Source organism: Belonocnema kinseyi, chromosome 2, assembly GCF_010883055.1.
Source record: "Belonocnema kinseyi isolate 2016_QV_RU_SX_M_011 chromosome 2, B_treatae_v1, whole genome shotgun sequence".
Classification (NCBI taxonomy): domain Eukaryota; kingdom Metazoa; phylum Arthropoda; class Insecta; order Hymenoptera; family Cynipidae; genus Belonocnema; species Belonocnema kinseyi.
The window spans coordinates 39,016,230-39,041,343 of NC_046658.1; the positions used below are offsets into that span (position 1 = coordinate 39,016,230).

At 32.5% G+C, this 25,114-nt stretch overlaps 2 protein-coding genes across 5 annotated transcripts in view; one reads left to right on the forward strand and one right to left on the reverse strand.

Moving 5' to 3' along the window:
* Nucleotides 1-25,114, reverse strand: part of LOC117183132 (pseudouridine-metabolizing bifunctional protein C1861.05) — a 442,705-nt gene that overhangs the window by 285,793 nt on the left and 131,798 nt on the right. The window lies entirely within an intron of this gene.
* Nucleotides 19,138-25,114, forward strand: part of LOC117183134 — a 67,968-nt gene continuing 61,991 nt past the window's right edge. Inside the window, exon 1 of the mRNA XM_033376333.1 lies at nucleotides 19,138-19,631. The gene's annotated coding sequence lies outside the window, so the exon portion shown is untranslated. The remainder of the gene's footprint in view (nucleotides 19,632-25,114) is intronic.

A 25,114-nucleotide genomic window follows, 5' to 3' on the forward strand; every position in this document is an offset into this window, starting at 1 on the left:
CACATGGAAAAAACCCGTTATTGCGAAGGACTGCTACTTTTGCATGAATTCCATCAAAGGGTTCAACGCCAAAAATAAAAATAACATTTCGTACATTAATGTCTGCACAGTCACAAGAGCAATTTAAATCAATAAAAATGCACGCCAGACTGATTTAAGCGCTTTAAAAGATGATAGAATGGAAGTTGAAAGTCAAGTTGGAGATGGTAGTGAAACCAGTGATCGAACAGAAAACATTTCTGATGATTCCGATGAAAACGACGAAAAAGATGACGAATACGGCGTGCATAAAATGAAATTGAAGGTTCCAAAAGTCGCAACTAGAACTGAATGATTTTATTAGAGATCTTGGATTACCGACAGACGGCGCAGAATTTGCCGCTTTATTTCTAAAAAGAAGAAATCTTCTAGAGCCAAAGACAAAAGTTTCATTCTATCGCGACAGGCACCAAGAATTCAGAAAGTTTTTCGTTAAAGACGAAAAGACGTCTTTGGTGTACTGCACTGACGTTAACGGACTAATGAAACACTTGAAGAAAAATGTGTACAGAGACGAAGAATGGCGACTTTTCATTTATTCGTCAAAATGCAGCATTAAGGCTGGTTTACTGCATAACACGAATACTTACGCTCCTATCCCTATAGCTCACTCAACGGTCATCAAAGAAGAATATAACAATGTTAAAATGCTTCTTGAAAAAGTTAATTACACGAATCACAAATGGAAAATATGTGGTGTTCTCAAAATCATAATAATGATATTAGTCCAACAATCGGGTTTCACGAGAGAGCCATGCTTTATATGCCTGTGGAATAGCAGAGATCGAGCCAATCATTACAGCAAAATACATTGGCCTTTACGAGATTCATTCAAACCTGGTTCTCATAATATCATCAACCAAAGCCTCGTTGATCCAGAAAAAATTTTACTACCACCCCTCCACATAAAGCTTGGGCTCACGAAGCAATTTTTCAAGGCGTTAGACAGAGATGGACAATGCTATAAGTATATATCCCTTAAATTCCCTAATGTTTCAGACGCTAAATTGAAAGAAGGAGTCTTTGATGGACCACCGATTCGAATATTGACAAGAGATACTAATTTCGTGAGCTATATAACGAAAATTGAAATGGACGCTTGGGAATGTTTTAAAGCAGTAAACGCAAATTTCCGCGGTAACAAAAAAACTCCAGACTACGAGAATATTGTTGCGAAAATGATAAGAAACAACAAAAAGTTAGGCTGCTTCATGAATTTAAAACTTTACTTTCTAGATTCCCATCTGGATAAGTTTCCAGAAAATGTTGGTGATTTCAGCGAAGAACAAGGACGAGGTCATGATGGCTGATTTTTGCTGGATGTTGAAAAGGGAAACGAATGTAAGTCTTAAACCTAAGCGTAACCCTTTGCATCGTTCCTTCGAAGAAAAAAGGACACGTTATAGCAGGCAGAAAATAGACTGAAGTAGGTCTATAAATCAATTTAATTACGATAAAAAGCAAGATAAAATGTAAACACGAAAGATAGTATAAATATATCCCTTAAGTCTAAGAAAAGCAGAGAGAAAAAATTTTTGAATAAAGCTCTTATTCATTTGCATGTTTAAGTTACAGTTCTGCATTTTAATTGATACAAACATTGTCAGGTTAATTGAAATGGGGTCAATTCTACATGTAGATCTAAGTTTCTTCAAATGAGTAATGTGCGTCTAAATTTTTAACCACCTGTAGTACAATGAAATGATTTTTATTGTGTTACAACGGGAACACTTAAGTTAAGTTGTGTTGCGTTAAGCAAAATTTCGTTAGGTTCTGTTAAGTTAGATTCATTTGTAGGTTAAGATCGAGTTAACCTATTAAATAGAGCACACATTTAAGATTGAGAACCGTAGGCTTACATAGCTACACGTGTGGTTGAATTTCATTCGGCTAGGTTAGGTTAGGGCAGGTTTTGTTAGGTTAGGATAGGCTTAAACCTCTATGTAGGTTAAGCCGAAGCTAAATAAAACAGTACCGCAAACACAACGGGACAACACAATGAGTTTAATTGTGTAATGTGAAGTTAAGTTAGGTTAGGTTTTCTTAGGTTAGGATAGGTTTGACCTCTTTGCAGGTTAAGCCCAAGCTGATTCAAACGGTACCGCAGACACAACGGGACAACACAATCAGTTTAATTGTGTTTGGTGAGGTTAGGTTAGGTTAGGCTAGGCCAGATTTATTTCTGGGTTAGGCTCGAGTTGACCCATTCGATGTAGCACACATTTGCTACTGGGAAAATATGCTTCCAGAGCTTTACGTGTAGTTCAATAAATTTCTGTTAATTCAGGTTAGGTAAGGTCAGGTTCTGTTGGGTAAAGTTATATTAAATAAGTTGATATCAGGCAAAGGGTGATCCTTCACAGTTGTCGACATGTTTTTGAAGTGAAAATTTGCATCACTGGTATTATTTGGAAATTTATTTGCCTCAGTGCATGATTTTTCGTCATTTTTTGAGGTTATGGCTCAACCATGACGTGATGGGTGATTTTTGATACCGAACTTGAATTCAGCGCCCCAAAATCCATAGGAATACGTGTGTCTTGTTACCAGATCCCCACATTTTATTGCGTGACTGTGTTTTTTTTGTCATTTTTTGCAAAAATTTCCAAATGTTGAAAAGCACAACACTTTTTCAATTGCGATCAAAATTATAAATGGCATTGAAATAATGAAAATGTCTTTTTGTTGCCTACCAGAAACTTTGACCAAAATTGCTGAAACTCATAACAAACTTTTGTTTTAAATTTCAAAAAAGCTGTAACTTTTTGCATGATGGTTTCACCGGATAATGGAATTCGGATAGTTTCTATATATATTTCAAATAGAGTAAAAATTTTTAATAAAATTTCGAAACCTATCAAAAAAAAATAATTTTTTACATTTTTCGACGATTTTTAAAAGTGACTTATCTAAATTGTATAAACATTATACATTTCATTTTGAGACTTAGCAGGTTTCAAAATGAGATTCGAGAAAATCAGTCAATTGGTTTACATTGAAAATGACAGGAAATAGGACAAATGCATTATTATCATGTGAGAAAAGAGTTGTTTAACTTTTTAATATAAGCTCAAGTCGCAAAGAAATCGCATATTTAACCTAATTTTCTGGATGAGCTTGTTTCTCGTTAACAAGTCGTTCGATATTGGGTTGAATATTCGAGTTGATTGCAAGCATGAGGTCACTTTCAATATTTTGCCATCTATTTCAGTATTTATTTTTCAAAAATGTTACAGTTGAAAATCCTAACTCACAGAGATAGGAAGTCGGAAAGAGCATTAAGATTCGCAGACCTTGAGATGAAAGTTGTGGATATTTATCTTTCAGAGATACCCAAAACTGAAAAACCGTGCGATTTGTGTATTCAGCTTTCATTCGCAGGTTGACACTCAGATCAAACACCTGATGTTGTAAATTTGTTTCAATTTAAACGTTGTGGACAACAACTGCGTTGAAAGGGCTGATGATCCACTCATTTTCGTATTCCCGAAGAGGGCGGAAATACTCTCTGATTAACACTTTCATCTCATTCAAATGCGTGGTAAACAGATCCAGACTATATGCATCTGGTGGATAGCTGGCAGAATGAACTTTTAGTAGAGGTAATGCATCAAATTGGTGCATTCTTAGCTGATGAACTCAATAATCAATTTTTAATAAGAACCCTTCCATTTCGTACTGAAGAGTGATCATTTCACTATTACGGCCCACGTTTGGTCATCAAACTCATGCGCCACAGGCCTGTTCTCGTTACATAAAAACAAATAGACTTCATCTTTTAATAACACTAATCTATTCATAACTTTGCCCCGGGACAGCCACCTTACTTCTGTATGGTACAATAAGTGTACGAAATCTGCTCTCAATTCGGAGCATAGTTCTTCGAATAAACGAGTCTTTAAAGATGAAGTTTTTATGTAATTAACGATATTGACACATACCTCCATCACAGCCATTAAATCCCCGCGTAGATGTTTCTCAGCCAGTGCATATCTGTGAATCATGCAATTTGTCCATTTCGTATTTGGCGCTATTTCTAAAATACGTTTTACGAACCCTACATTTTTCCCAGTAATCGCAGCAGCTCTGTCTGTGCAAATGGCAACACATTTATTCCAATCGAATTTAAAAAAATGAACTTTGTCGATCATCGCCTGGAAAAGACACTCTCCCGTGGTCCTTCCCGGTAGCGCCAAACAGAACAGCATTCTTTCCTTGATCTCTTCCTCTCCCACGTACTTGACATAGCAGAGCAGCTGAGCAGCACCGGAGACATCAACTGATTCATCAATTTGCAGAGAGAAAAATGGACTTTTACCAACAGACAATTTCAACTGCTTCTTCACATCAGTTGACATCTCCTCAATTCTTCGGTGAACTGTATTGTTCGAATGAGGCATTTTCGATATCTTTACAGCTGCAGCTTCTCCCAAGATTTCGCGAACAGCGTCGATCATTATGGGCATGACTGTTGATTCCATGAGCGTGTGTGGCTTGGAATTTCGGACAATTGTTAATGCCGAATAAAATGAGGCAGTTAACAATTTAGTATTGTCGGAAGAATCGGTGCTATTCATGGGATCGTTCAATAATCCTTTGCCCTCCTCAAAGAGCAAAACTTCCGATTTGTCTTGGAAATAGTGCACCGGCTTCCCTGCATCTTGCGGATGTAAGCTGTCCAAATGTCTTTTTAATTTTTAAGGTGCCTTTGAGGCTGAAGAAAATTTCGCGAGACATAAAACGCACTGAGGTTGGTTTTCCCCCAAACGGAAACCGTATGCCAGATAATCACTCATCTTTTATTTAAAATAGCACAGCACTCACAACACGTCCAATAATAAGTTCGAAATTTCCACGTTTAATTTCGTAATTACTATCACTTATGTAATTTTCAGCACCGAAACTTATGTAGTTATTCCTTAGAAAAGTTGAAGCAGAGAGGTAGATCCATCTGCTTTGAATCTCGGAAGGAAACTGACAAATTTTCAGCCAAGTGAAATTAAGCTTTCCATTTTTGCAAGGAATGCCGGAAGATATGATTTATGATGCAGTGTTTTGTTAGGAAATTTGAATGCACTGGCAGCATAAATCTCACTTAGACGGGTCGTCAGATCATAAAGTCTTCATGCTTCTTGGGTCTTGGAGCATCTTTCGAGTAACCGTAAGAAATTTGCATTTTGCCAACCTATGTACAGTGGTTTAAATGTGAAAGCAGCCATATTTGACAAGAAACTAAATTCGTATCGAATCAGGCGAATTTTACTCTTAAAGTTACAGAATCTGTCTGGAACAAAGTATGCTGTTCTTAAGACTTACCAGGAGAGAGGAATCAATTTTTTTTCTAATTTGCCCACAAAAAAGAATGTTGTGCGAAGTTATGCTTATTTTCATTTTGGAATTTTTTTTACGAAAAAAAAAATTTTTTTTGAAGCCTCTATAACTTTCGACCTATTTCAAATACTGGTCTTTTTCTGTCGATAGAATTGATTTTTTTATTTTTAAAAGCAATAAAATATATTGAAAAATGGTTTCAAATGGATAAATTAACTTCATTTTTCGTGAAAATCTGGAAAGTCTATTTTCTCGAAAACACTTTATTGTAATCCTTTCCAAGTTTTTGTTCAACTAGTACTTTTAGAAGGAATTTCATAATACTTTTTTGATAGATTATTAAAGAAGACAATGAACGCCATGAGAAATAAAAAGAAATTTTTGATCTTTTAAAAGAACCAGGCATTTTGTGTTAAATTTTATGTCATAAAACAATTCGAAATAATAGGATTTCCCATGTATTATTTTTTTTATCTTTTTGTAAGCCAGTAAATTAAACATAAAACAATAGAAGTTGATACACAGACACAAATATTTTAAAAATCAATTATTGAAGCAAAACTGTCACTGTTATAAACAAATTTTATAAACAAATACACATTTATGGAACTTTCCTAGAATTAAATATTTTCTCCTCATAAAAAAATCAGCTTTAAAAACATTAAAATGTTCTTTCACATTAGAAATTTTGTAAAGAATAAGTATTAGATATTGTTATTGAAAAATTATATAAACAACTGAATTATATTCGTGTGTTTCTACAGAAAAAAATAATTTTTTCACGAAGAGTAGTTGCTGGGAAAATAATTTCTTTCTCCAAAAACGTACCCATATAATGCAATTGTTTATCTAACTTGTTAAGAACAGTGACTCATACTATTGCCTAACAACATTTTTAATGTGAAATAAAATTGTGTTGTATTTAAAGATGATTTGTCTTGAAAAAAGATGTTTGGTCTTATAAAAGTTCTATAAATGTATTTTTGTTTATAAAATTTGCTTATAACAGTGACTTTTTTGTTGCAATAATTTATTATTATGATATTTCTGTCTTGGCATCAATTTCTGTTGATTTTTGTTGTACTTCTTTGGTTTAGATAAAGATAAATAATAATACTTCAGAAAATCCTATTTTCTTAAATTGTTTAATAACATAACATTTAACACAAAATGCAAATGGAAATTCGGCCTCGAGAGATTGTTGCGGAACTTTGTCTAGAGTATTTAATATTTTATCACTTCAAAATCAACCAAAAATTACGACCTTCAGCTTGATTTGTCCGCAAAAATCCATTACTGGACCACTTTGAAGCATAACAAAAATGTTATAACTTTTGAAGTTATTAACCGATTTTTGTCTATCTTCTTTAATTGTTCTCCTTAAAATCTAACAAGTCTAATGCACTATATTAAAATTCCCTAATGAATATTTTACTTAATTTTCCATTTTTCTTAATTGGCTCTAATTCTCTTATAGTCGGAGAGCCGAGGCCGTTTTTGGCGAGTTATTAGGTAACGATTCTGCCACTATTTTCCTGATTGCTGAGAATATACTGATCATGAAATGTGGCTTCTCCAGGGGTAGTCCCGGGGAGAAGGTGTTTATTTACTCATTCGAAGTTGTAAAAAAAATTATTAAAATAAGTCATAGGGTAACGGGTGAATCTTTCTGCTTTGAATGTGGAGACAATTAGACAATGCTTCGTGCAATTGGCAGAACCATCGGCCAGTGCGGAAGGGGGGGGGGGGGAAGAACGATCCAGAGGTGTTAAAGAATATGTCATTTTAAAGTTATTTTCAAACACCCAAATTTTTTATATTATATTCTACTCATTATTCAAAACATATATTCGAAGAGGCAGAACAAAATCTCGGGGATAACATCCTAGCAGAACATCGCAAACTGCCCGGTTTTGACATAGGTCATTGTGCGTCGGTTTACGGCCCTAACACTACGAGCAGAGTGGTCACTTGTGCTCCGAAGACGATCAGTAGCGTAACTAGAGACATAGTTTACGCCACTCTGCTCGCAGTATCAGGACCGTCAACCGACGCACAATGTCCAATGTCAAAACCGGGCAGTTCGCGATGTTCTGCCAGGATGTTATCCCCGAGATTTTTTTCTGCCTCTTTGAATATATGTTTTGAATAATGAGTAGAATGTTATATAAAAAATTTCTGTTTTAGAAAATAACTTTAAAATGACATATTCTTTTACACCTCTAGATCGTTCTGCCCCCCCTTCCGCACCGGGCTATTGTTCTGCCAATTGCACGGAACATTGTCTAATTGTCTTGACATTTAACACAGAAAAATAAAGCGTTACCATATGACTTATTTTAATCATTTTGTTTACAACTTCGAATGAGCAATTGAACACCTTCTCCCCGGGACTACCCCTGGAGAAGTCACATTTGGTTATCAGTATATGCTCAACAATCAGAAAAATAGTGGCAGAATCGTTACCTAATAAATCGACAAAAACGGCCTCGGCTCTTAGATTATTACAATGGGAAGGTCGAACGCGGCAAGTTCTACGCCCGCACCGCAGGCAATCAAGGGTCCCCCCTTGGCGGCAGGGTATTGTGAAAAAATGTGAGGTTGGCGGGCCTGTCGCTGCCCAGAAACTGCATAAAATGTTTGGGAATCGCTGTTATAGAGTGTCATTTTTTCGACCATACTTAAAACATCGTAAACCTAGGATCGAGCCGAGAATTTAGATTGAGTGCCTGTCATGCCTCACTCAGCTTTCCTATTGTTAGAAATTACAGTCGGTTGAAAGAAATTAGAAATTAGTAAATATTAAGGAATTTCATTTTAATACTGTGCATTCGCTTCATTATATAACAATAAGACGATTAAAAAAAAAGAAAGAAGAAAATTGGTTGATCCGTTCAATTTCTGGATACACCTTTTTTCTTCTCTCTTCTCCGATTGTACGACAAAAAATACTGAAAGAAAAAGATGCTGCGCCCAAAATTGGAAACTGTTGAATGGGAAAAGTATGAAATTTGCATTTATTTTATTTCCATTTTCTCATTCATTTCATGTAGTCATTAATTCATTTTATTTCTTTTTATTCGAAAAATTAAAATATTATTAACAGAAAGCGAAGGAGCCTTCTTTTCGAGTTGTGGACCTAGCCATAGAATTATAAAATTAAATGGCACAATGTGTACTGTTTATACTATGCTAAAATTTAATAAAAAAGATAAAACATATTTCCAATCGATTTACAAGATGGAGTACAAATAATTATTAGTGGATAATTTGCATATTTCCCATTACTTTTTACACAATTTTCAATTGTATACAGAAATGTAAATTATTTAAACCATAATTTAATCCCAAAAAATGGAACAAACAATCGTATTTTCTGATTGAAATGTAATGGTTTGTCATTCTTTGGAGTAGCACATTTTTCTAAAAACATTATATCATCATTTAAGCAATTGTTTATTCTTTTTTTTCAAATTTTTGAACATTGGGCTAGAGATGTCCACTTTTTCTAAATTGGTATCCTATGCTACGTTTTTTTGAGTAATTACATAATTTTTATACATTTCTTTTAATGTTTAATAAATTTCTATTCGTTTAAACAATCCTAATTTGCTCAATCAGCTTGTTTGCAATAACTAAATAGTGTATTACATGACTGTATAGTGTATACAACGAATATATGACAGACCTTTTAATTGTTTAAGCAAATATAACTTGTTAAAATAATTACTTTTTGAAAAATACTTTTTAAATCGTATTTTCTGAGTCAAACATAATGTTATGTTTTTATGTTATGTTTACATAATGTTATTTTTTTTGCAATTAATTATTGATTTTTTAAAAATTTATGTCAAATTAAATATGGATGGCCTACATCAAGAAAACAACGTCAACAAGATACAGAAAACAACAAAATCTACCAAAAGTTGCTCAGAATAACAATGTAGAAGAAATAGACTACTCTGCCTCACTTGCAACAATTTTTGAAAATAAACAATAAATAATTGTTTAAATAATTACATAATGTTTTTAGAACAATTTTCTACTCCAAACAATGAAAAACAATTGCATTTCAATTATAAAATACGATTCTTCTCTAGATTTTTTGGGATTAAATAATTATTCAAATAATTTATATTTCTGTAAACAATTGAAAATTGTTTAAGAAGTAATGGGAAAAATTCAGATTGCCCACTAGTAATAATTTGTATGAAAAAGACTAAGGATATTTGCTAAAAATGAACAATAATGAAAGTAAAAATGTAGTTTTTTTATTTTCGGCTCATATAGGGGCGCTGTAGGGAGGGGGGGTTGAAAATAAAATTTATTCGTATGGATTTATTTAGCAAACACTCCGTCTTGTAAATCGGTTGGAAATATATTTATTATTTTTATTAAATTTTCACATAGTATAAACAGTACACATTGTGCCATTTAATTTTATAATTCTATGGCTAGGTCTCTAACTCGAAAAAGAAGGCTCCTCCGTTTTCTGTTAATAATATTTTAATTTTTCGAATGAAAAGCAATGAAATTGAAACAAATGATGTGAATCTTGAAGGAAAATAGTTCATCAATTCTGACCAAAACAACACATTTATTGTGACGCAAGCAGTTGTATTTGAAACAAATAAAGATTCAAGAAAAAAGATAGGAAAATTATGATTCTCTATGATTGCAGAATTTTCAATTTAAACTAGCCACAATGAAATTAAAATAATGAAATGAATGAATAAATGAATGATTAAATGAATTAATGAATGAAACGAATAAGAAAATGGAAAGAAATAAATGTAAATTTCATAGTTTTTCCATTCAACAGTTTCCAATTTTGGGCGCAGCATCTTTTTCTTTCAGTATTTTTTGTCGTACAATCGGAGAAGAGATAAAACAGGTGTATCCAGAAATTGAACGGATTAACCGATTTTCCTCTTTCTTTTTTTAATCGTCTTATCGTGATGTAATGGACCGAATACATAATATTAAAATGAAATTCCTTAATATTTGCTCATTTCTAATTTCTTTCAACCGACTGTAATCTCTAACAATAGGAAAGTTGAGTGAGGCATGACAGGCATTCAATCTGAATTCTCGGCTTGATCCTAGGCTTACGATGTTTTAAGTATCGTCGAAAAAATGACACTTTAGACCAGTGATTCCCAAACTTTTTTTGCAGTTTTCAGGGAGGGGCAGAGCCACCACTCTACCATTTTTTCCCCTCTACTAGAACCCAAGGGGAATACTTGACTGTGGGTCATGCGGGAGGTTGCATGCTTCACGCGAGAGAGTTAGAACCGGTTGAGAAAAATTAAAATGTGTTATAATGTTAATAAGTTAAATTTTAATTAGTTGAATCAATTTCCTAATCTGATTTTAAGCAAATGAAAAGGAAGTTGATAAAAATCGGTTAATATCTTCAATGCCAGTTGACAGTTCTTGTAATTTTGCATGTGCTTAAAAATATGCTTAATTACTCGAAATGTTAACCGATTTTCATCAACTTTTTTTTTCATTTTCTTAAAATTACATCGGGAAAATGATTCAGATAATTAGAATTGAATTGAGCCATGTCTTTAGGATTTTAGTGATTGAATGAAAGGGTCCTCATAGCGCTGGGGGGGGGGCTGCCAAGGTACTGGGCCTGGGTTGGCTTCGCCCCTAGTGGGCTGCCCGGTTCGGGGTGGCTTCCCCCGACCGTCGGCACTAGTTTGGGAATCGCTGCTCTAGACCACCCGCTGTTTCATAGCCAGCCAGAGGGCCCACGAACTATGTTCACCATGTGTATACTCATGGTGGCAGTTTGCTACTTCTCAGGCGCAAAAAATGCATCAATTTTCAATTAATTGCAATGAAACAAGAACCAGGCCATTTTTTGAAAAAAGCGCTCTAAGAGGATCTGCATTTAGGCATTTATAGTCTGTGGTTGAAATATGAAATTATACAATTCAGAATTGTAGGAGAAAAACTTCTCAGAGTAATGCATGGCCTAATTTTCAAGCCTGAGGAAGCGCCTGAGTGAGTGACAAGAAAGTTCTCGTTCAGAAAAGATTGATTTTATGCAATTTAAATGAATTGTATGCAGAATTCCAACCATATTATGAAGAGATTAAAACAGGTTTTCACGAAATTCCCACAAACCAGACCGAAACACGGAGTTTTAGCAGGAATTTGTGAATGATATTTGTGAAGCATTGCTGATGCTAAGAACCCATAATTTCCTTGCTATAGAGCAGTCATTATTTTTCAAAAATCTGAAGATAACTTTGAAAAATGGTGAATAGTTTATCTTATTTAATTTCGCTGAGAACTTTAAGTTTGTTCTCCAAAACTTTGCGCAAACATTTCACTGGAATAATGAGCAGGCCTCATTTTTCACAGTAGTTATTTACGATGTAAAATGTGGATAACTCAAGCACAAAAGCAGGGCAATCATATCGGAAAATTTGAGCCGCAAAATAACAATATAGTGTATCCATTTTTACGTATTAATTGAAAATCCTTTGCAGACACATGGAAGAGGGCGATGCAACTAACAGGGATCAGGTAAGTGCTGAAAGCGACCATAACTGAAAATTCCTGTACAGAAACCTCGGACGATCCTGGACATGTTCCTGCAAACGAAACTACAAAAATAATCTGGACGGTTCCTGTTCAGGAATTCTGCGAAGTGAACTGTCCATATTGCTGCAATAGAATCTGCAATTAGCCAACCTAGGTTAGCTTGCATATATTCAGGAGCATACAAAGCTCTGAATGGTCCTGTACAGTTTCGTTCATAGAGTGATTTGAGACGCGGGTTCATACACAGACTCTCTCGATATTAAGTTCGATTTTCAAGGGAATAAAAGAAAAGCGACTTTATAGCGATAAGCGACATGAATTTTCGCGACAGCTTTCTGTAAAGGACCTCATGCGTGTTTCGAGTCAGGAATTTGCGCTTCAAATTACTTCGCAAAGGACGGGCACAGGAAACCTATGCTTTGTTGGTGCAGGTTCCATTGCAGGATCATGTACAGTTTCCTTCGCCAAGTTACTGCACAGGAATCGTCAAAATTCCCTGTGCTGGTTCGTGTGTAGGATCGTGTCCAGGAAAATGTCCAGGATCCTCTGAGGTTCCTGTACGGGAATTTTGATCTGTGAGTCCGTGGACGATGAAAGCTATGCAGAATGTAGCGGCAGCAGTGGTAATAATTATATCAGTTCATAAATATTTCTTAGCAGAAGTTATTATTAAAATAAATATTCAAAACATTTTCAAATCATGTGATTTTCATAAAAAATATTTCAGGTGTCAAAATAGTTTTTAATTTTCACAATTGTGATACACCATATTGAATTCGCCATTTTGAATTTTGACATTTTGAGCTCGCATATGAAATCAGTGACCTGAAAACCCTCCGTGTAGCATTTGGTAATCAGGTGTGTTTAATTTTTACAATTTTGATTCATCATATTGGATTCGCCATTTTTTATTTTTATATTTTTAATCATCAAGTTCTACAATAAAATAAAATTTGTTTACAACAATTTCTAACTTCAAAATATATTTCTAAGGTCAAAACGTTTTTTTAACACTTTCTCCATATTTTTCTTTTATTTTCTAAGCATTCATCTTCAATAAAAAAAAGCATCCTTGTAGGTCAATTATATCAAAAGTTCTACGATTTTGAGACAAAATGGATCAAAACCATCTAATAATAACGCCGTCAGTGTAGACTGTTTAAAGTGTAGACTCCACCTTATCTTTTTTATCATAGGACCTGAAGGGTCCCACATATAAGCCTACAGATAAGCCACATGGAAAGGATTACAATTAAAATTTTTTTTTCAATTTTTCAGTAAGAGATTTAAGGGTTAAAATTTCATAATTTCTGAAATATAAAAGGGTTTAGTTTGTATGTCACTCTACTCTCGGTACAACATGACTAATATATCAGGATTATCTTTCGAACTCAAGTTTTGAGGATAGAAATTCTCGACAGAATCGTCAGAAATGCCTATTTTTTTAGCATGGCTATTCTAGATTGTATGAAACAAAGTGACTAGTTTTATAATTAATATCATCAAAAGCGCGTAGATCATGGAAACATCTTCAGAGTAAAATCCATATTAGCTATAGTATAATTAATATAAATATAAACTACCAGTTAAGATTAATATATTTAATTGAAATTCGGCATAGCAGCATAGCCAGCCAGCTAGATTACACCGCACTGCATGGTATTTCTGGCCTAGTAATGCAGAGTGGTTATACGTAATTTCGTGAATTCAATATGAATCTGACTTTAAGATTGTTCAAATACGTCAGCTTTTCAAGATTAAGGGGTTTATAAGTCCAAAAATAGCGATTTTTGTTACATTTTTAATAGCCTACACTGTTAAAAATTTCTGTTGGAAACTCCTACTACATGTATGGAAAGTTTATTTCCAAAACGTAAGGTAACGCTACGGTACATAATGTTGTAGTTTCCAAATTCTGATCTTAATATGGTACCTCACATGTATTGGAATTTTACAATAAAAGTCCAGTAGCCAATACAATTTCGGTATTATACTTGCGGCTGGATATCTCGACACCTTTATAAAGCGAAAAAAATGTAAATCATTTCTCAGGACACTTATTCCTGGTAAAAAAAATTTGCAGACGAAACCAAAACTTTTGATAATATATAGCATATAACGCGCGTATTCATGGAATTCAAGGAAGTCATGGAATTCACGAAATTCACGGTATATACGCCATCCAAGGAATTCACGATATTTAAAGAATTCAAAGAATACACGGAATTTAAGAATTCGTGGAATCCAAAAAATTCACGGAATCCAAAGAATTCACGGAATTTACAGAATCCAAAGAATTCACGGAATGTAGGGAATTCATGAAAATGAAGAAAAACACGGAGCTCATGGACTTCATGGAATACACAGAATTCATGGAATTCGTGGAAATCATGGAATTTACAACATTCATGAAATAAATAGAATTCACGAATTTACGGAATCTAAAGAATTCCCTTAATTAAAAGTAATTCTCCAAGATCATAGACTTCATGAAATTTATGTAATTCACGGAATTCGTGAAATTCACAGACCTTGAGGAATGCAACAAATTTAACAATTCACGGAATGCATGGAATTTATGAACATCTGCAAATTCTGTGAATTCCTTAAATTGCGCGAAATTTTTGGATTTCGTGAATTCCGAGAATTATTTTGATTCCATGAATCCCTTGAATTCATTAAATTCCGTGAATTCCATTAATTCCGTGAACCATGTGAATTCCGTGATTACTGTCAATTTACTGAAATCCTTGAATTTCGTGAATTCCATAAATTAAGTTAATTCCATAATTCCTTGAATTCCATGAATGCTTTAAATTCCAGGACTTCCTTCGATTCCATGAATTCCTTGAATTTGGTTAATTCCGTAAATTTTATGTATTCCATCAATTTCGTGAACTTCTTTAATTCCATAAATTCCGCAAATTCCTTTAATTGTATGAATTCCGCGAATTGCGTGATTATCATGAAACCCTTAAATTTCGTGAATTCCATGGATTCCGTGAATACTGTGAATTCCGTGATTACTTTCAATTTCGTAAAAATTGAAAAAATTTAAATGAGATTAAAATCAGATTTTAAATCCTAATTAACGTTCAATAATCAAGTTAATGAGCAGAATTCCTGAAAATTGAGAATTCTAATTTTTCTTTCCTCTTTTCTGTCTTTATCTAAAGGGAAGGGTTTTTTTAAGGAAGAAAGGAAAATTTTTTTTCCAGATTTCAATGGAAAAATTTTATGCTGATTGTCCAAATTTGCTCATTGAATTCTTGATTTTACTTTCAGGAATTCTGCTCATCAAGTTCGTGAATTCCTTGAATTCCATAAATTCCGTGAATTTCTCAAATTCAGTGAATCCAATGAATTCTATAAATTCATTGAATTCCATAAATTCCTTTAATTTAACAAATTCCTTGAATTCGATAAATTCTGAGAATTTCGTATATTTTGTGAATTCATTCATTTCCATGAATTCTGCGCGTTCCGTGTTTTCCGTGAAAATCACGAATTCCATTAATTTTGTGAATTCCTGGAATTCGGTGATTTCTGTAAATTTATTGAATTCCGTGATTTCGATTAATTCCGTGAATTCCTTGTGCACAATTTTTGTCTTACAAAGGCTCCCAATACAAGCTTGCCAATACAAAGTATTGGGAAGCTGGACGTCGACTTCATGATTTACAATACTCACAATACATGTATTGCAGTTTGGTTATTTCAATGCCATGTTTGAAATTTTACCTTACGCTTGTATTGTAGAAGTGTTATAGAATTCCAAACATTTTTAACAGTTTAATTCGGAACTTATGCAAAAATCAAAAAGACTCCTTGATTCGAGACGAATTTATTGAGTTATTTATATTTTTGTGAGGCGAGAACCCCGTCAGAACATCCCCTAATATCTAAAAATATATCATTAATAATTTTCAATACTTAAAAAAATCATTCATGCTTCCTCTATGAGGAATCAAATATATTTGTTAATTGATCATAATATGGACGCAAAGTAATCTCCAATAAAAATCATCATATAATTATATAAATACAAATAAAGTGGAAACATTCGAGATAGAATTTAGACAGGTCGTTTTTTTAACGAAAATAATACTTTTTTGTGAACCTTTTCATGAAGCCGTATAATATATTATTTTTCACAATTATTTGGTTATATTTTGAAAATCTTTCAATAAACCATTATTCAATGTTTTCAATTTAATGTTAAACTCTGAAAAGATTCAATTATACGTAAATAAAGAAGGGATAGGTTTTAATTTTTATATAATTTAATGAATATCGTGGAGATTTATATAAACATGGAAGGCCCTGTTGGAAATATTAGATTATTTCAAGAGCGGAACCAGAAAATTTTTCGGAGAGAGCGACTGAATTTTATTTAACGAATTTATGTGAAGTGGGGGGGATGCTCGCCCAATGATATAAGATATTTTAAATTGAATATAATAAAGCGATTTATTCCACTTAATTTATGGTTCTTAATTATAGTGTTCACATTCATAAAAAACCTTTGTTAAAAGTTGAACTACTTTATTAATCTTTAATTTTTGTTGTTAAAGATTCCGAATATTAGTTGATAATTCAAATATTTGAATGAAAATTAACCTTTTTATAGAAGATTAAACTTTTCTGTAAAATGTCGGCTTTCTGCTTTGCAAATTTTACAATTTAGTAAAACATTTTTACTTTCACATTTTTTTTCAAATCCGTGGAAAATCAATTTCTTTGTTACAAATGTAACTGTTTGGTTGAGGAATTAACTATTTTGTTGGAAATTCGCCTTTTTGGTTAAATTAAATTGTTTTTTATATGAAATTAAAAAAAAAATTTGTTGAAATATCAACTATTATATTTTTATATTCTCATTCATGAGAGTGTAATGTAATCGTCCAAATTTTCGATCTCTGGTTTTTAACGGATCTTTACGTTTCGGCACTCATAGAATCCGAAAATCATACAATTTTATCGGTGTCTGTCTGTAAGTCTGTCGGTATGTATGGTTATCTGAATATTGTAGCCACGCTAACGTTTGAAGGATTTGTCCAATCAAGTTAGCCTTTGATACACTTCTTAAAGTTCTCAAAATAAAGGCTAAATTCGTTGAGCAGATATTTCCAACCAAAATTAAAAAATTTAGAGAATTTTCAAAATGTGAAAAAAAAATTTTGTAATCAAAAATTTGTGGTCAAAGTTTCTTATAGATGGATAGAAGACTTGCAAATTATCCAAATGAAATTTTTTATTTTGATGAAAATTAGAAAATTTATATACTTTTGAAAATTTTGAAAATGTTTAGAAAAATAAAAATTTTTCTAAAAGATTAGACAATTTCATTTAAATTCATCACTAGATATCAAATATATTTAGAAACTATGTCAGTTAAATTTTTCGATTAGACAAAAATTCAAAAAGTTTGAGCTTTCTCAAAATTTGAATACAAATTTTTTATATGTTTTAGAAATTTTTGTCGAATTTTCTGATACGCGTCAAAAAGAATTGCAAATTATCCTAATAACATTTTTAAATTCGATAAAACTGCACAAAGTTATATGCCTTTCAACATTTTGAAAATTTTCTAAAAAAAGAAAAAAAAATTTAATAGGTTAAGAAATATCAATCCAAATTTCTACTAGGTGTAAAATATATGTTTTTCAAAACTGTCATCATGAAATTTTTTAATCAGACAAAATTTCCAAAAGTTGGATCATGTTCAAAAATATGCAATTTTGATTCAGATTTAAAATCAGCTGTGATCAGATTTGAAATCAGCGACCGCAAAAACTCATGTACAACCAATTTTAGTCATATCCAAACATTTTTAATATTTCATGTCGATTATATTGGATCCGCCATTTTGAATTTGAAAATCTAGCATCAGATTTGAATTTAGCGACCCCAAAAAATTAACCAACATCAATTTAATCCAGATCCAAACATGTTTACTATTTCATGTTCGCCATATTGGATCAACCATTTTGAATTTTGCAAACTCAATATCAGATTTGTATTCAGCGAGCCCAAAAACATTCAATCCGCCAATATCACGTTATTCTAAAGTGTTTTTTGTCGAGAACATTTTTGGCGCGAATTGTTTTTTTTTCGCCTGACTGTGAAGAGCTTAAAATCCAATTTGTAATTGCAATAGATGTGCAAAAAGTGAAAGAGAAGATAATGTAAGCTATCTTTGCAGTTATTTAATTTTTGATTCAAACTTAAAAAAATACGGCAGTACCAGTGTACTCATTTTTAAGCTGTGATATAGTTTTTAATAATTTTATATTACTTGCCTGATGCTTTTTAATTTTCCAGACAAATAGCAAGATAAAAACAATGTGCTGGTTCCAGATAAAGAGCTTGGAAAATGCACTAAATTGAAAGATTTCCAGAATTTAAACAAAAATGCGATGTCTTTTTCATATTCTCCAAGGCATACAAAAATGTCAAACCTTTTCTAGATCCTTTAGCAGCCTTTAATGAGAATAATAATACAGTCATACAGTTCATTACCCAGAAGAAAATAATTCGAGTAAAAGTAAAAGTAAGAAATGTAAGGGATATAGCTGAATTAATATTAAGTCTATAATATAAGTATTATAGATTATACAGATAGACACGCAATAAAAGTGGCTTTCCGAGTGACTCCAGACAAAAGGGTTAAATAATGGAACTCCCTTTTTATATCTCTAGACTAGAATAAAGCATTTCCTGAGAAGAATACACACGTTTTTATTGATTAATATTTAGGATGCGCAAAAACCTTTATACGTTTTATTTAATTTAACAGTGGTATTTATGAAGATCACATATTAATCCTTCATTGCACAACTTTTTTTATAAGAACAATGACCAACTTAATTCATTTGAATTCGTATAATCTGAGTTGACTTAATACTAATTATATTTAAAAGATTAAAATAACAGCACAGTGAAAGTCCTTTTCTCCATATTTATATTTTCTGCTGCTACAGCTTTTTTTATCTACTCTATTGAAATTCGCGACGACTTATAGTGGATTAAATAAAACTGTTTGTCTTTAAACCCAAGCGAAGACTTATTCAACTGCTCGTATCTCGGGTTAGAAAAAGTATTGCGCAAGCTCTGTACGTTAGTTTTGCTGCCTAACAGAAGGCGCTAGCGCCGCATGAGGTGTGATGTCAGTCCGGTTGCCTACCTCGGGCGATAATAACACAGCCCTTTAGAAAGCTCGCTTGACCATTACGATCATTCGCACATCTTTCATCATATTGTATCTCCCCTCTTTTTCTTTCAAATAGATATTATTGCTATATAAAAAAAATATTATCTTTCAATCGTGTCAAATTGAAAAGAAAATCAACTAAAATAAAAGTGTTCAATTGTCAAAGTGTCGATATGCTGCCGATTCTCAAACGGATATTACTATTGAATCTGACGATCGCAGGATTTGTGTAGGAGCTTTACCATAGCAATAATTAACTTTTTAATCATGGAAAGAAAGTTGACATGAGCAGCGAAGATCGATTAGATCTCCGCAACAGGATTGCGAGCAGAAATGATCGACATAACGTGACCACAAGTTTCCCGGTGATCAGTTTTGATCGCGGTTGTGTCTCGGGTCAGAAGTACTATAATCATTGACGTTTCGACCGAAGATGACAAGGTGCAAGCCAGGTTGATGCTGCAGCGCGTGTAACTCAGCGTTCAAGGTTAGTGTATCGAACGTAAGCTGGACACCCTCCGTCCTTTGTTCCTGACATCGGGAACGACGAATGAAAATTGAAAATTGTTCTGATTTCTGTACCAAGTAGGATCAAATAGGAGCGCGCTTAAAAGGGAATTTAGTGCAATCGATTATTTGAAACGTTGTATTTCTATCGACGCTTCCTTCAATATAAAGAGTTGTTGGAAGGATAAGATATATCGAAGACATCTATGCTGTCCTGCCTTAAACTAAGAAGGATTACAGAGCCTTGCGTGAGCAAGTTGAAACCGATAGTCTCTGACGACAAATAAGTAGTAGAAGATTAATTGTCAAATATCACGAGCGGCGAACCGCAGCTCGTCCTAAGCCAGTTTTCGACAATAGGAAAATGAGCCACAGGAAACCGATGATAAATTCCTCCGAGAAGGTCGGATAGGTAGAGGATTGCATAACAGTGCCCTCTCCTACGTTTTTCGCCCGTCAGCAACCAAACACCAACACCCCTTTCCCTTCTATATTCCTACCACGACCCCAACATAAACATTCACAATAGTGACTAATTAAAAGGCCATACCGTCCACTACTGCAGTTTCACTTAAAACATATACAACGCAATGCAAGCGGGAATATCCATTTTAGAAAAGATGGAAAAATCCAGGTTGGTTCAGATCAAATATTTAGCTTCATTTTAAAGTTTTGGGTAAACACTGCATTTTCATGTTTCAATCAACTATCTAGCAGATTAAAATTTTGTCAGGATTAGTTTTTCAATCCATATACTGGACATTAAAAAATTTCCAGTTTAAAAATTGTTTCCAATGTCGTTAAAATATAAAATTCAAAATTTACCTCAAATCTTTTTACTCCAATTAATAAAAATTAAACTGCAAATTACATCAGTTAAAGTGGAACTCTTCTGAATTTGAAAGATTAAAAAAATTGAAACATTTATAATTCGGCAAATAAGTTCAAACGTTCAATAATATATTACCTCGAAAAGAAACAAATGAGAGGCTAAATCAGAGGCCTTTAATATTTTTCTATTAAAATTATGAACTGACCAATCAAAAAGTTTGAAATTAAACGTCGTTACATTAAAAAAATTACGGAAACCAGTATTAAAAATTGTACGTTTAAATTTGAAACTTTTTCGATTCAACAATTAAAAATTAAGAGACTCTTGAAATTAACATTTCATATTAAAGCTTGAAAAACTGAATAGTTTTTCAATACTGGCCTTGGAAATAAAACCGTTTTAACATCAGGTATTAAAACTTCCGAAATTCTAAATCTTTAAATTGCAATCAATGAAATTTCAATGATATAAATAATTGTAACGCACTTTATAAATCAGAAATGAGATATTGCATGATATGAGATGTAATTTAGTAAAAAAATATTAGTATTTTTTAAAACTTACAATTAAAGTAATGGATATCGATATGGAATAAATAGAAAAAAATTCAAACTTTCTAGTTCATTCAGAATTTTTACATTCTCATTCATGAGAGTGTCTGTCTATATGTCTGCCTGTCTTTCTCTATGTATGACCTGAATGTTGTAGCCACGCTAACTTTTGAAGGATTTGTCCAATTGAGTCAGCCTTTGATACACTTCTCAAGGGTCCCCAAATAAAAGTTAGGTTCGTTAAACAGATATTTTCAACCAAAATAAAAATGTAGAACATTTTCAAAAGTTAACAATTTTTCTTATTCAAATTTTATACATTTTTTCAAAGGTTCTTAAATACGTGTAAATGACTCGCAAATTGTCCTAACTAAATTCTCAATTTCGATCAAAATTAGAAAAGTTATAAAATTTTCAAAATGTTCAGGAACAATAGAAAACCAATATTTTTCTGATTTTCTGATGAGCTTTTTCAAAATTTCAAGGAAAAAAATTTATAAGTTTTAGAAATTGTTGTCAAATTTTCTGGTACAAGACGGAAGGACTTGCAAATCATCCTCATGACCTTTTTAATTTCAATTAAAATTTAAAAAGTTATAGGCTTTTCAAAATTTCGAAAATTTAAAAAAGTAAAAAAAAATCAATCAAAATTTCGACTAAATATATATTTTTTGAAAGTATTCTCATGAGCTTTTCTAATTAGATAAAAATTCAAAAGGTTGGATCATTTTCAAAAATATGCATTTTATAGTAGATTTTAACCAGATTTACAAATTATCGTGATGACATTTTCCAAGTGAACACAAGTCATCAAGCGTGAAGCGTGAGTGTCGTAATGAGAATGTAATCGTCAATGTCGCAGGTGCTTTTCGAACCTTCTTTAAAAACAAATAGAAAAAATGTTCAGTTCCAGTTTATGGCTGTAATTCATCAGAAGTTAAAAGAACAGTTTTCGATTTAAGTTATAATATTTATGATATTTAAAAAATGCAGGTAAAGTGTACTCATTAAATGTACGGGAACGAGGGCGAGAGCGTACCCGCACGCCCTAGGTGCAAAGCGCCTCGCATCCAGCGCGCAGTAAGAACGTGCCTGCGGAGCGGGCATTATGAATATGTTTGTCTATTTTTTTGCATACGTGATCTACATAATCATATCTTGAAGCACAGAAAGCCGAGTTTTCAATAAAGTACTTTACCATTCGTTAATTGTGTCATTAATTGCAGAAAATAATATTTTTTACGATTATCAGGAAAAAATTGTTTTGATAAATAATTTTTTTTTTCAGTTAGTACATATCCTGAAGAAAATCTATTACTGTTTAAATAGGTTCATTGTGCCATTTATTCCAGCAAATAACTTTTCACCATTTATACAAGGAAACAACAATTGTTTAAATAAATAATAATTGTTTAAACAATCATAGTTATTTAAGAAATACTTGGAAACACTCTACTAACGGATTAAAAATTGTTCATGTGGAACAAATTCCAAAAAATACCGTCTTTAACCTGAATTTGATGGAAAACTGCAGTGTAAATGCACAGCAGTTATTTATTCGTTAAAGATTTCCATTATTACTGCAAATATAAACCGATTTTCATGAACTTCTTTTTCACTAAAAAAGGCTAATTAGAATTTAATTAATCTTTGATTTTATAATATCACTTTTTCAAACTGACTGTTATTTTATAACAATGAAAGGATCATTTTATTGTTACGGCGATATCAGAATGATCCATCGGTTCTGAATTTTAAGGCCATACGGTCGAATTTTGTTGTCTAATTTATTGCGTACGTCATCTACATAATAATAATTCGGAGCAAGCAGAGCCGGTTTTTCTATAAAATTTTTACATTTTGTTTAAGGGACATGCTGACGGACGTCCCCGTACACTTTGTTTACGTTTTTTTTCTCAAAAAAAATTTGATATTACTAACAACGTGTGTGTACATTTCGAGGTGTATATTCTCCCGGAACTAACATTTGTTATCAGGCAATCAAAAAAGTTAATTTCATAGATAATTTCCAAATTATCGAAATGGCAGAGATGAAAAACGACGTAACCTCAAAATAATGCACATGAATAAAAATTTTATTTAATAGAATTAGATTTTTTGTTATTATCCCTCAAAAAAGAAAAAAAGGATTACTGGTACCAAGTGAATTTTACTTGGCTGAAGTAAGTGAAAGTCCTGTTTATTTTCAAAAAAACATTTATTAGAGGCAAATAAATATGACCTGTTGGTCGAAGGGAAATGTTTCTTTGAATCAAAGAAATATTAATTTAAGACAAAAAATATACATTTTACACCAAATGAATGATTCATTGTTCGAAATAAAAGTCGCGTGAATTGGAATGAATATTTCTTTAAGATGAGGAAATATGAATTGAAGGAAAGAAATATATTTTAAGGTCTAGCAAATATCTTATAGGCTCAAAAAACTATTTCCCCACAGCAAATTTCTGAATATTTGAAGCACAAAAATATATCTCTTGATTCAAAAAAATATTTCTTGACTTAGACCATGTGCGAGTGCAATAAAGTAGTTAGTTCTTCAATTGTAGTACAGTCGAACCTCGGACACTGTAGCTTTGGACACTGTCACACCTCGGACACTGTCATCAGCTGTTTCGCGGACACCGTAAGAATCAGGTGATTAGCCCAGTGCCGTCGCATCCTTGAAGCCCCTTCTCACATATGTACTTATATACATATGTACATATTAAGTACATATGTACTTAGTTTTGCACAATAAGTTAAGTGAAAAGTGCAATTTTTATTTTTCCTGATTGAAATTTTTTATTTTAACTTTACCGGGCTTTGAAATGTCTGAAGTCGCTTGCACTAGCTGATGCAAGCAGTCGAGATAATGCAGGTTAAATTACGTTGACGTTGGAGGTTTTTTTTTATTTGTTTTGTACAATAGTAATGTCATATATATTTATGAAGTTATTACACTAAATCTCTGTTCTGAACATTATTGAGGTAAGTGAAAACATCTTACCGAACACTGGAAAAAATTTAATTTTCGTACAAAATATATCAATACACATTGCGAAAAGAATGTTGACTAATTGTAAGCAGACATCTATGTGATCTTCAGAATTATAGTTAGTTTTCTGTGTGTAAATAATAATTACATAATAAAGAAGAAGAATATCTATTTGTATTTCTATTCTCCTTTCATTTGTTGTAAAATTAAAAAAAATGTTGTTCGATAACATTAGTATAGTATCAGGGGTACCTGATGCAAAACATCGTATCGATACGGTCTTGTAACTCGACACCGATTGGCTGAGGGCTAAGACCACGTCAGCTTACAGTGTCCGATATGCCCGATCCCGATGGGTGACAGTGTCCGAGGTTCGACTGTACATATTTTTCTATATAAGCAACTCGATTCTTTTAACATAAATTATAATTATCATTTTGATCAATATATATACTTAATTTAAACAAATCACAGAATTTTAAATCTTGATGAACCTGAAACAGAAAAATTCGATGAAAAATTTACCTCCAGCAGGAACTGAACTTGGCTCCATCGAGTGTAAAGCCCACAGTTTTGACCACGACGCTAACGTGACATGGAAATTTTAAGGCGGAAAACAATATTTAAACCTCGGCATAAATGCCAACGAAGTCTTTCTTCGAATCGAAAACATGGATATTTAATTTAACAATATATTTCTTTAATGTAAAGAAGTATTTAATTGAAACAAATGACGCCATATTATTAAATTTTTGATTAAAAAAAAAAAAGATTACTTCGTTGGAAGAAATGTTTATTTGTTATGAATAATTTAATTCTAGTAATCAAATGAAATATTTTCTTCCACTGAAGAAATAAGAATTTATGTAAACACAATACCTTTTTCATCTAAATAAATGCTCCATTGCTATAAATGCATGAACCCTTTGTGACAACAAAATATATACTGTAATTTAATTGATATTACTTTGAATTAAATGATTGTTTCTTTGATTTAAATAAACCTAGATTCTTGATTCAAGTATGGAAAAATTTTTGATTCAAATGTGTCCCTAATCATTTCAAAGAATCAAACTCTTTGA